We start from the raw sequence: 10,783 nt of genomic DNA on the forward strand, positions 1-10,783 counted from the left end.
CAGGAAAAAACGCATACGCCCTTTTTGGCCAACCAAGCAAGCTTGCAAAGGAAATCTGCACTACAATGAAGTCTCACTTCCCCCCGGTCAAAAGGGCCATCTGAAAAAAGTGTAAAATCCAGAAAGGCAGGACAGGCCATGGAGAACTGGGAGCCTTGTTATGCTGATGGGCGGGATGTAAATTGCCAACAGACACTCGGGAGAAGTGTATGGTGTTTCCTGAAACATCTAAAAAACAAAGCAACAGAACCTAGGGCACTTCCACTTATGGTCCTATAGCTTAGGGAAATTAAAATCAAAAAGACACAGCCACCCCAAAGTTTGGAATGTCTCTGTTTACAAGAACCTCGTTTACAGTACAAGTTCAACATCGCAGAAAGTGAAAAATGGATAAAGAAGTTGTGGTATTTACTTACAAAGCAATATCACTCAGCAATGAAATCTGTGTCATCAGGCCCTTAGCAGCACAATGAGTGGATTCAGGTATGATGATTGTAACTGAAGTAAGTCACACAGAAAAAGAAACATCATAAGATATCAGTAATACACGGAATGTAAACTTGGCTACACAGGAACTGAATTACAGAACAGAACAGGGTCTCAAATTTAGAAAACCAACTTATGCTTGCTTAAGGGTAAAGGTGAGTTGGGGTGCTGCATAAAACCAGAGATTGAAATGAGCACAGATAAAGTTCCTTAAGCCAAATATGGAATAGACAAGAGCTACTCCTTGCTCAACGAAATGGACTCAACACCGCATATTAAACGCCTAAGAATGTACCTGACTAGTAAGTATCTTAAAACCTATGGATTGCTATGTCTCTGAAAGAGAATCAAGCATGTGTACAGGGGCATAAACGCAGCAGTGATAGGATTGGAGAGGTTCGGTGAGCAAATGAAGACCCTTTGAAGTCATATTGCATGGTACCCATTCCACGGGTTTCAACTACCCAGGTTTAAGGTATTCTTCCTTCAGCTAAAACATGCATGTGGAACCTAGAGTATGATCAACCATGTGATCAGGAGACGTGTTCAAATATGTCTCAGTTTTCCTCCCCTGGTACTCGGGTGCAACATTTCAGACGCTTTACTAACACTCTCCCCACTTGGAGAGTCAGCGCCTTTAACCTCCTGTTTGGCCCAGTTTGCAATTTCTGCGGAAGATGAACAGGAATAGCGAGAACCAATGAGAGGCTAGCTGGAGGTGTCTGGACGGGCAAATTTAACTCTCATTTCCCACCAGGAAGAGGAAATAACCAAAGGCTCAGCGTGCCATACCGGAACCAGATTGGGGCCTGAAGCCATCCTGCGGTGTTGCGGCCAGCTCACAAGAAAGCGAGTTGAAGAAAGGAGCTAAGGGGCACTGTAATTCACAAACCTGCAGAGTTATAAATGACAGCTATCGTCCAAAAATAGACTGAAATAAGGCTGCCAAGAGGACTTGAAAGTGGGGCAGAATTGCAGGAAACCGATTTCAGGAGGTAGACTGGAATTGCATTGAAAGCATAGGAAAAGAGGCAGAACGTCCACAATGATGCACTTGGCCAAAAAGGGCGTATGCGTTTTTTCCTGAATATATTCAGGAAAAAACGCATACGCCCTTTTTGGCCAACCAAGCAAGCTTGCAAAGGAAATCTGCACTACAATGAAGTCTCACTTCCCCCCGGTCAAAAGGGCCATCTGAAAAAAGTGTAAAATCCAGAAAGGCAGGACAGGCCATGGAGAACTGGGAGCCTTCTTATGCTGATGGGCGGGATGTAAATTGCCAACAACCACTCGGGAGAAGTGTATGGTGTTTCCTGAAACATCTAATAAACAAAGCAACAGAACCTAGGGCACTTCCACTTATGGTCCTATAGCTTAGGGAAATTAAAATCAAAAAGACACAGCCACCCCAAAGTTTGGAACGGCTCTGTTTACAAGAACCTCGTTTACAGTACAAGTTCAACATCGCAGAAAGTGAAAAATGGATAAAGAAGTTGTGGTATTTACTTACAAAGCAATATCACTCAGCAATGAAATCTGTGTCATCAGGCCCTTAGCAGCACAATGAGTGGATTCAGGTATGATGATTGTAACTGAAGTAAGTCACACAGAAAAAGAAACATCATAAGATATCAGTAATACACGGAATGTAAACTTGGCTACACAGGAACTGAATTACAGAACAGAACAGGGTCTCAAATTTAGAAAACCAACTTATGCTTCCCTAAGGGGAAAGGTGAGTTGGGGTGCTGCATAAAACCAGAGATTGAAATGAGCACAGATAAAGTTCCTTAAGTCAAATATGGAATAGACAAGAGCTACTCCTTGCTCAACGAAATGGACCCAACACCGCATATTAAATGCCTAAGAATGTACCTGACTAGTAAGTATCTTAAAACCTATGGATTGCTATGTCTCCGAAAGAGAATCAAGCATGTGTACAGGGGCATAAACGCAGCAGTGATAGGATTGGAGAGGTTCGGTGAGCAAATGAAGACCCTTTGAAGTCATATTGCATGGTACCCATTACACGGGTCTTAACTCTCCAGGTTTAAGGTATTCTTCCTTCAGCTAAAACATGCATGTGGAACCCAAGTATGATCAACCATGTAAACGGGAGACGTGTTCAAATATGTCTCAGTTTTCCTCCCCTGGTACTCGGGTGCAACATTCCAGACGCTTTACTAACACTCTCCCCACTTGGAGAGTCAGCGCCTTTAACCTCCTGTTTGGCCCAGTTTGCAATTTCTGCGGAAGATGAACAGGAATAGCGAGAACCAATGAGAGGCTAGCTGGAGGTGTCTGGACGGGCAAATTTAACTCTCATTTCCCACCAGGAAGAGGAAATAACCAAAGGCTCATCATGCCGTGCCAGAACCAGATTAGGGCCTGAAGGCATCCTGCGGTGTTGCGGCCAGGTCACAAGAAAGCGAGTTGAAGAAAGGAGCTCAGGGACACTGTAATTCACAAACCTGCAGAGTTATAAATGACAGCTATCGTCCAAAAATAGACTGAAGTAAGGCTGCCAAGAGGACTTGAAAGCGGGGCAGAATTGCAGGAAACCGATTTCAGGAGGTAGACTGGAATTGCATTGAAAGCATAGGAAAAGAGGCAGAACGTCCACAATGATGCACTTGGCCAAAAAGTGCGTATGCATTTTTTCCTGAATATATTCAGGAAAAAACGCATACGCCCTTTTTGGCCAACCAAGCAAGCTTGCAAAGGAAATCTGCACTACAATGAAGTCTCACTTCCCCCCGGTCAAAAGGGCCATCTGAAAAAAGTGTAAAATCCAGAAAGGCAGGACAGGCCATGGAGAACTGGGAGCCTTGTTATGCTGATGGGCGGGATGTAAATTGCCAACAACCACTTGGGAGAAGTGTATGGTGTTTCCTGAAACATCTAAAAACAAAGCAACAGAGCCTAGGGCACTCCGCTTATGGTCCTATAGCTTAGGGAAATTAAAATCAAAAAGACACAGCCACCCCAAAGTTTGGGACGCCTCCGTTTACAAGAACCTCGTTTACCGTACAAGTTCAATATCACAGAAAGTGAAAAATGGATAAAGAACTTGTGGTACTTACGTACAATGCAGTATCACTCAGCAATGAAATCTATGTCATCAGGCCCGTAGCAGCATAATGAGTGGATTCAGGTACGATGATTCTAACTGAAATAAGTCACACAGAAAAAGAAACATCATAAGATATCACTAATACACGGAATGTAAACTTGGCTACACAGGAACTGCATTCCAAAACAGAACAGGGTCTCAAATTTAGAAAACCAACTTATGCTTGCTTAAGGGGAAAGGTGAGTTGGGGTGCTGCATAAAACCAGAGATTGAAATGAGCACAGATAAAGTTCCTTAAGCCAAATATGGAATAGACGAGAGCTACTCCTTGGTCAACGAAATGGACACAAAACCCCATATTAAACGCCTAAGAATGCACCTGACTAGTAAGTATCTTAAAACCTATGGATTGTGATGTCTCCGAAAGAGAATCAAGCATGTGTACAGGGGCATAAACGCAGCAGTGATAGGATTGGAGAGGTTCGTGAGCAAATGAAGACCCTTTGAAGTCATACTGCATGGTACCCATTCCACGGGTTTCAACTACCCAGGTTTAAGGTATTCTTCCTTCAGCTAAAACATGCATGTGGAACCTAGAGTATGATCAACCATGTGATCAGGAGACGTGTTCAAATATGTCTCAGTTTTCGTACCCTGGTACTCGGGTGCAACATTTCAGACGCTTTACTAACACTCTCCCCACTTGGAGAGTCAGCGCCTTTAACCTCCTGTTTGGCCCAGTTTGCAATTTCTGCGGAAGATGAACAGGAATAGCGAGAACCAATGAGAGGCTAGCTGGAGGTGTCTGGACGGGCAAATTTAACTCTCATTTCCCACCAGGAAGAGGAAATAACCAAAGGCTCAGCGTGCCATACCGGAACCAGATTGGGGCCTGAAGCCATCCTGCGGTGTTGCGGCCAGCTCACAAGAAAGCGAGTTGAAGAAAGGAGCTAAGGGGCACTGTAATTCACAAACCTGCAGAGTTATAAATGACAGCTATCGTCCAAAAATAGACTGAAGTAAGGCTGCCAAGAGGACTTGAAAGTGGGGCAGAATTGCAGGAAACCGATTTCAGGAGGTAGACTGGAATTGCATTGAAAGCATAGGAAAAGAGGCAGAACGTCCACAATGATGCACTTGGCCAAAAAGGGCGTATGCGTTTTTTCCTGAATATATTCAGGAAAAAACGCATACGCCCTTTTTGGCCAACCAAGCAAGCTTGCAAAGGAAATCTGCACTACAATGAAGTCTCACTTCCCCCCGGTCAAAAGGGCCATCTGAAAAAAGTGTAAAATCCAGAAAGGCAGGACAGGCCATGGAGAACTGGGAGCCTTGTTATGCTGATGGGCGGGATGTAAATTGCCAACAACCACTCGGGAGAAGTGTATGGTGTTTCCTGAAACATCTAATAAACAAAGCAACAGAACCTAGGGCACTTCCACTTATGGTCCTATAGCTTAGGGAAATTAAAATCAAAAAGACACAGCCACCCCAAAGTTTGGAACGGCTCTGTTTACAAGAACCTCGTTTACAGTACAAGTTCAACATCGCAGAAAGTGAAAAATGGATAAAGAAGTTGTGGTATTTACTTACAAAGCAATATCACTCAGCAATGAAATCTGTGTCATCAGGCCCTTAGCAGCACAATGAGTGGATTCAGGTATGATGATTGTAACTGAAGTAAGTCACACAGAAAAAGAAACATCATAAGATATCAGTAATACACGGAATGTAAACTTGGCTACACAGGAACTGAATTACAGAACAGAACAGGGTCTCAAATTTAGAAAACCAACTTATGCTTCCCTAAGGGGAAAGGTGAGTTGGGGTGCTGCATAAAACCAGAGATTGAAATGAGCACAGATAAAGTTCCTTAAGTCAAATATGGAATAGACAAGAGCTACTCCTTGCTCAACGAAATGGACCCAACACCGCATATTAAATGCCTAAGAATGTACCTGACTAGTAAGTATCTTAAAACCTATGGATTGCTATGTCTCCGAAAGAGAATCAAGCATGTGTACAGGGGCATAAACGCAGCAGTGATAGGATTGGAGAGGTTCGGTGAGCAAATGAAGACCCTTTGAAGTCATATTGCATGGTACCCATTACACGGGTCTTAACTCTCCAGGTTTAAGGTATTCTTCCTTCAGCTAAAACATGCATGTGGAACCCAAGTATGATCAACCATGTAAACGGGAGACGTGTTCAAATATGTCTCAGTTTTCCTCCCCTGGTACTCGGGTGCAACATTCCAGACGCTTTACTAACACTCTCCCCACTTGGAGAGTCAGCGCCTTTAACCTCCTGTTTGGCCCAGTTTGCAATTTCTGCGGAAGATGAACAGGAATAGCGAGAACCAATGAGAGGCTAGCTGGAGGTGTCTGGACGGGCAAATTTAACTCTCATTTCCCAACAGGAAGAGGAAATAACCAAAGGCTCAGCGTGCCGTACCGGAACCAGATTAGGGCCTGAAGCCTTCCTGCGGTGTTGCGGCCAGGTCACAAGAAAGCGAGTTGAAGAAAGGAGCTCAGGGGCACTGTAATTCACAAACCTGCAGAGTTATAAATGACAGCTATTGTCCAAAAATATACTGAAGTAAGGCTGCCAAGAGGACTTGAAAGCGGGGCAGAATTGCAGGAAACCGATTTCAGGAGGTAGACTGGAATTGCATTGAAAGCATAGGAAAAGAGGCAGAACGTCCACAATGATGCACTTGGCCAAAAAGGGCGTATGCGTTTTTTCCTGAATATATTCAGGAAAAAACGCATACGCCCTTTTTGGCCAACCAAGCAAGCTTGCAAAGGAAATCTGCACTACAATGAAGTCTCACTTCCCCCCGGTCAAAAGGGCCATCTGAAAAAAGTGTAAAATCCAGAAAGGCAGGACAGGCCATGGAGAACTGGGAGCCTTGTTATGCTGATGGGCGGGATGTAAATTGCCAACAACCACTCGGGAGAAGTGTATGGTGTTTCCTGAAACATCTAATAAACAAAGCAACAGAACCTAGGGCACTTCCACTTATGGTCCTATAGCTTAGGGAAATTAAAATCAAAAAGACACAGCCACCCCAAAGTTTGGAACAGCTCTGTTTACAAGAACCTCGTTTACAGTACAAGTTCAACATCGCAGAAAGTGAAAAATGGATAAAGAAGTTGTGGTATTTACTTACAAAGCAATATCACTCAGCAATGAAATCTGTGTCATCAGACCCTTAGCAGCACAATGAGTGGATTCAGGTATGATGATTCTAACTGAAATAAGTCACACAGAAAAAGAAACATCATAAGATATCAGTAATACACGGAATGTAAACTTGGCTACACAGGAACTGAATTACAGAACAGAACAGGGTCTCAAATTTAGAAAACCAACTTATGTTTGCTTAAGGGGAAAGGTGAGTTGGGGTGCTGCATAAAACCAGAGATTGAAATGAGCACAGATAAAGTTCCTTAAGTCAAATATGGAATAGACAAGAGCTACTCCTTGCTCAACGAAATGGACCCAACACCGCATATTAAATGCCTAAGAATGTACCTGACTAGTAAGTATCTTAAAACCTATGGATTGTGATGTCTCCGAAAGAGAATCAAGCATGTGTACAGGGGCATAAACGCAGCAGTGATAGGATTGGAGAGGTTCGGTGAGCAAATGAAGACCCTTTGAAGTCATATTGCATGGTACCCATTACACGGGTCTTAACTCTCCAGGTTTAAGGTATTCTTCCTTCAGCTAAAACATGCATGTGGAACCCAAGTATGATCAACCATGTAAACGGGAGACGTGTTCAAATATGTCTCAGTTTTCCTCCCCTGGTACTCGGGTGCAACATTCCAGACGCTTTACTAACACTCTCCCCACTTGGAGAGTCAGTCCCTTTAACCTCCTGTTTGGCCCAGTTTGCAATTTCTGTGGAAGATGAACAGGAATAGCGAGAACCAATGAGAGGCTAGCTGGAGGTGTCTGGACGGGCAAATTTAACTCTCATTTCCCACCAGGAAGAGGAATTAACCAAAGGCTCAGCATGCCGGGCCGGAACCAGATTAGGGCCTGAAGCCATCCTGCGGTGTTGCCGCCAGGTCACAAGAAAGCGAGTTGAAGACAGGAGCTCAGGGGCACTGTAATTCACAAACCTGCAGAGTTATAAATGACAGCTATCGTCCAAAAATAGACTGAAGTAAGGCTGCCAAGAGGACTTGAAAGCGGGGCAGAATTGCAGGAAACCGATTTCAGGAGGTAGACTGGAATTGCATTGAAAGCATAGGAAAAGAGGCAGAACGTCCACAATGATGCACTTGGCCAAAAAGGGCGTATGCGTTTTTTCCTGAATATATTCAGGAAAAAACGCATACGCCCTTTTTGGCCAACCAAGCAAGCTTGCAAAGGAAATCTGCACTACAATGAAGTCTCACTTCCCCCCGGTCAAAAGGGCCATCTGAAAAAAGTGTAAAATCCAGAAAGACAGGACAGGCCATGGAGAACTGGGAGCCTTGTTATGCTGATGGGCGGGATGTAAATTGCCAACAACCACTCGGGAGAAGTGTATGGTGTTTCCTGAAACATCTAAAAAACAAAGCAACAGAACCTAGGGCACTTCCACTTATGGTCCTATAGCTTAGGGAAATTAAAATCAAAAAGACACAGCCACCCCAAAGTTTGGAACGGCTCTGTTTACAAGAACCTCGTTTACAGTACAAGTTCAACATCGCAGAAAGTGAAAAATGGATAAAGAAGTTGTGGTATTTACTTACAAAGCAACATCACTCAGCAATGAAATCTGTGTCATCAGGCCCTTAGCAGCACAATGAGTGGATTCAGGTATGATGATTCTAACTGAAGTAAGTCACACAGAAAAAGAAATATCATAAGATATCAGTAATACACGGAATGTAAACTTGGCTACACAGGAACTGAATTACAGAACAGAACAGGGTCTCAAATTTAGAAAACCAACTTATGCTTGCTTAAGGGTAAAGGTGAGTTGGGGTGCTGCATAAAACCAGAGATTGAAATGAGCACAAAGTTCCTTAAGTCAAATATGGAATAGACAAGAGCTACTCCTTGCTCAACGAAATGGACTCAACACCACATATTAAACGCCTAAGAATGTACCTGACTAGTAAGTATCTTAAAACCTATGGATTGCTATGTCTCCGAAAGAGAATCAAGCATGTGTACAGGGGCATAAACGCAGCAGTGATAGGATTGGAGAGGTTCGGTGAGCAAATGAAGACCCTTTGAAGTCATATTGCATGGTACCCATTACACGGGTCTTAACTCTCCAGGTTTAAGGTATTCTTCCTTCAGCTAAAACATGCATGTGGAACCCAAGTATGATCAACCATTTGAACGGGAGACCTGTTCAAATATATCTCAGTTTTCCTCCCCTGGTACTCGGGTGCAACATTCCAGACGCTTTACTAACACTCTCCCCACTTGGAGAGTCAGCGCCTTTAACCTCCTGTTTGGCCCAGTTTGCAATTTCTGCGGAAGATGAACAGGAATAGCGAGAACCAATGAGAGGCTAGCTGGAGGTGTCTGGACGGGCAAATTTAACTCTCATTTCCCACCAGGAAGAGGAAATAACCAAAGGCTCAGCGTGCCGTGCCGGAACCAGATTAGGGCCTGAAGCCATCCTGCGGTGTTGCGGCCAGGTCACAAGAAAGCGAGTTGAAGAAAGGAGCTCAGGGGCACTGTAATTCACAAACCTGCAGAGTTATAAATGACAGCTATCGTCCAAAAATAGACTGAAGTAAGGCTGCCAAGAGGACTTGAAAGCGGGGCAGAATTGCAGGAAACCGATTTCAGGAGGTAGACTGGAATTGCATTGAAAGCATAGGAAAAGAGGCAGAACGTCCACAATGATGCACTTGGCCAAAAAGGGCGTATGCGTTTTTTCCTGAATATAATATATATATTCCTGAATATATTCCTGAATATATTCAGGAAAAAACGCATACGCACTTTTTGGCCAACCAAGCAAGCTTGCAAAGGAAATCTGCACTACAATGAAGTCTCACTTCCCCCCGGTCAAAAGGGCCATCTGAAAAAAGTGTAAAATCCAGAAAGGCAGGACAGGCCATGGAGAACTGGGAGCCTTGTGATGCTGATGGGCGGGATGTAAATTGCCAACAGACACTAAGGAGAAGTGTATGGTGTTTCCTGAAACATCTAAAAAACAAAGCAACAGAGCCTAGGGCACTGCCACTTATGGTCCTATAGCTTAGGGAAATTAAAATCAAAAAGACACAGCCACCCCAAAGTTTGGGACGCCTCTGTTTACAAGAACCTCGTTTACAGTACAAGTTCAACATCGCAGAAAGTGAAAAATGGATAAAGAAGTTGTGGTACTTACGTACAATGCAGTATCACTCAGCAATGAAATCTATGTCATCAGGCCCGTAGCAGCACAATGAGTGGATTCAGGTACGATGATTCTAACTGAAATAAGTCACACAGAAAAAGAAACATCATAAGATATCACTAATACACGGAATGTAAACTTGGCTACACAGGAACTGCATTCCAAAACAGAACAGGGTCTCAAATTTAGAAAACCAACTTATGCTTGCTTAAGGGGAAAGGTGAGTTGGGGTGCTGCATAAAACCAGAGATTGAAATGAGCACAGATAAAGTTCCTTAAGCCAAATATGGAATAGACAAGAGCTACTCCTTGCTCAACGAAATGGACTCAAAACCCCATATTAAACCAATAAGAATGTACCTGACTAGTAAGTATCTTAAAACCTATGGATTGCTATGTCTCCAAAAGAGAATCAAGCGTGTGTACAGGGGAATAAACGCAGCAGTGATAGGATTGGAGAGGTTCGGTGAGCAAATGAAGACCCTTTGAAGTCATATTGCATGGTACCCATTACACGGGTCTTAACTCTCCAGGTTTAAGGTATTCTTCCTTCAGCTAAAACATGCATGTGGAACCCAGAGTATGATCAACCATGTGAACGGGAGACGTGTTCAAATATGTCTCAGTTTTCCTCCCCTGGTACTCGGGTGCAACATTCCAGACGCTTTACTAACACTCTCCCGACTTGGAGAGTCAGTCCCTTTAACCTCCTGTTTGGCCCAGTTTGCAATTTCTGCGGAAGATGAACAGGAATAGCGAGAACCAATGAGAGGCTAGCTGGAGGTGTCTGGACGGGCAAATTTAACTCTCATTTCCCACCAGGAAGAGGAATTAACCAAAGGCTCAGCATGCCGGGCCGG

The sequence above is a fragment of the Delphinus delphis genome, unplaced genomic scaffold, assembly GCF_949987515.2.
Source record: "Delphinus delphis unplaced genomic scaffold, mDelDel1.2 scaffold_30, whole genome shotgun sequence".
Lineage (NCBI taxonomy): Eukaryota > Metazoa > Chordata > Mammalia > Artiodactyla > Delphinidae > Delphinus > Delphinus delphis.